This window comes from Marmota marmota, unplaced genomic scaffold (genome assembly GCF_001458135.2).
Source record: "Marmota marmota marmota unplaced genomic scaffold, marMar, whole genome shotgun sequence".
NCBI classification, from domain to species: Eukaryota; Metazoa; Chordata; class Mammalia; order Rodentia; family Sciuridae; genus Marmota; species Marmota marmota.
The window spans coordinates 2,273,490-2,276,316 of record NW_025999925.1 but is presented as its reverse complement, the minus strand read 5'-3'; the positions used below and the strand labels follow the sequence as shown (position 1 = coordinate 2,276,316).

General features: G+C 41.9%; 1 non-coding gene across 1 annotated transcript; it reads right to left on the bottom strand.

Annotated features, from left to right (window-relative positions):
- Positions 1 to 2,019: 2,019 nt before the first annotated feature.
- Positions 2,020 to 2,124, bottom strand: LOC125615834. The gene has a single exon (XR_007346434.1). It is a non-coding gene; the product is annotated as a U6 spliceosomal RNA (small nuclear RNA).
- Between the last annotated feature and the right edge of the window lie 703 nt (positions 2,125 to 2,827).

Here is a 2,827-nt window from a genome sequence, read left to right as displayed (position 1 = left end):
CTGGGGGGGGGGTATTAAGTTAAATAATTTCTGCAATATCCAAGTGTAAGTACAAGAGTTGAACCTCTGTTTGCTCCAGAATACTGGAAGTTTGCAAGATCTTCTGGTGTGAGAACAAAAATTTAAAAATAAATAAGGAAGAGAAAAAGAAAGGGGGAAAAGAAAAAAATGGGGTGGGGAAGAGGAGAAGAACTCAGGCACAGGGGAGAGAGAGACCTTTTCAGCGGAGTCAACTTGAGTACATTTAGAGCAAATAAACCTTACAACTTTGCACCCAACAGAATCTGAGGAGAGGGGAAGAGTGAGTTTGGTGGAGAGCGCTGGGGTTTGAATCTTCTCTTTGAGCTGGGCAATGAAAGTGGCACTCAGGAAGGTCCTGATAGTTAAGATTTCCATGCCCAGGCTCACTTCCAGGTGCTTCCCATCTTCTAATTCACATAAGTCTCGCAGTAACCCTTTTGGGGTGTAGTACCACACTCCCCATTTATAGACGAAGCATGAGTCCAGACAGAGCAAGTGGCTTGCCCAAGGTCACACGGTTAGTAATTTAGTAAGTAAGAACCTGGGGTTATACAAGGTGTTCTGACCTGAAGCCCTCCCTCCTGACCACTTCTCCAGGGTGGTAGGTAGTCTTGAGTGTGTGCTCACTGGTGTTCTCAGTCATCGTTTCCCAAATGCAAAGTTATATATGAAAAGAAAAAAGGAAAAAGAAAATCTGAATGGAAAGACATTTCAAGTAGGTTTTGGAAAAGCCATTTGAACAGGAGCTGAGTACGGCTGATCTGGATGCTTAGCAACGCTCCAGTACACAGGAGAAAGAGCTGGGGCCTCAGAGACAGGTTGTCCCAGGATCTTTCTTGGCTTTCCTTGGCACTTTAGAAGTTCTGTGCATTGGGTAAGTAGAGGAAGGGTTTCCCAGGAGTCTTATCATTTCATGCCCCCCTCTTACTTTAAAATGCTCATCTTGAGTTTCCAAGTACCCTGAAGTCTTTCTTAAAGACCCAAGCTGAGGCTGAAGACAATAAACTGCTCCATTATAATTCCCTAAAGGGTTGTTGACAAGAAATAAAGCACTGGAGTAGACCAACACAGGGAACCATCCAGACATAGAGTACTCTGGGGTGTTCTTGGCCTTTCTGCACCATCCCACCCTACAGACCTTACTGGGAGAGAGTTCCTACCAGATGCCCTGAGCAAAGACACACACTTAGGCTTCTACGGTAGCCTAAGAGCACAGCATTTGGAATCTCAGCTGGTCTTTGGATGGCCTGAAGAGCTCCTGAGTACTTAGAATACTATTTAAGTGTACTACAGCAGTTCTTCAGAAATGAATTCCTCCCTGGGGATGGTTGGGGGAGGGAGAGACCATCATAAAGTTGTCTAAAACTGAATCAAACCTGGGAGAGTAGATGAAATCTCAGAAACCTCTTGCACATTATTCTAATTTTTTCTCTAGATGCTGCCTAACTGGACTGTGGGACCAAGCTGGACGGTGGGAATCACTACACACTTACCCAAGGGAGGAGAGGTGGGGCTTCTGACTTGAATTCCAAACCTGGGGTTTCAAAGTTTCTGCAAATGAAGATGGACATTGTTTCTGGTAAGTGTCTCTTATAAACCGCAGGGGAGGAAATAAAGTCTTGTTAGGCAATAGGTTCTCTGTTGTCCTTTGGTTTCCCCCCTTCCCATTGGGAGCACCCATCCAGGGAAGAATGCTCTGTTTCTGTTGGGTGTGTATGAAGAAGCCGTGCTGAATTGAAAAGTCAGTTCAGGGAGGAGCGGTTCTCAACTATGGTGTCAGGAAGGACTAACCTGTTTCTAAAGCTTGCAGGGAGTATGACAAATAAGTGGTTGCTCATAACAGAATGCCAAAGTGTCGGAATGGGTTCCTTACCAAAGACAAATTAGAGCCAACTCAATATTCTCATCATTTCAGAGTCATTAAAAAAAAAAAAATATATATATATNTGGCCCCTGTGCAACGATGATATGCAAATTTGTGAAGTGTTCCATATATATATATATATGGAACACTTCACAAATTTGCATATCATCGTTGCACAGGGGCCATGCTAATCTTCTCAGACTCATTCTTAAACCCACGTATTCTGATGCTTTCTTCAATGGTAGAGAACAAGGTAGAATTACAACCAGTGAAAGGAATTGCACACCCTCAATTTACAGCCACTGGGGCCACCCTACATCCATCAGGATGACTATTAAGTGACAGCCACCACCACAACAGAAAACAAAAAGGATTGGTGAAGATATGGAAAAATAGGAACATTTGTGTGATATTGGTGAGCACAAAAACTTCTGCAGCCACTATGGAAAACAGGATGGTGATTCCTCAAAAAATTGAAATTAATCCATATGATCCAGGAATTCCACTTCTGGATACATACCAAAAAGAACTGCAAGCAAAGTCTTGAAGAGATATTTGTACAATTGTATTCATAGTAGTGTTCTGTTCACAATAACCAAAAGGTGGAAGAAACCCAAATGTCCATCAATGGATGCATAGATCAATAAAATGTGCTACATACATATAATGGAATAATAGCCTTTAAAAGGAAGGAAATTACGAAACATACTACAACATGAATGAATCTTGAAGATATTATACTAAATGAAATATGCCAGGCCCCAAAACAAAAAAAACCAAACTATTTTATGAGAGTAGTCAGGCAAAAATAGAGACAGAAAGTAGAGGGATGGTTGACCAGTTGGAGGCAACATGGAGTCATTTAATGGCTACAGAGTTTCAGTTTTGCAAGATGAAAAGAATTTTAAAGACTAGTTGCACAACACTATGAATGCATTAACA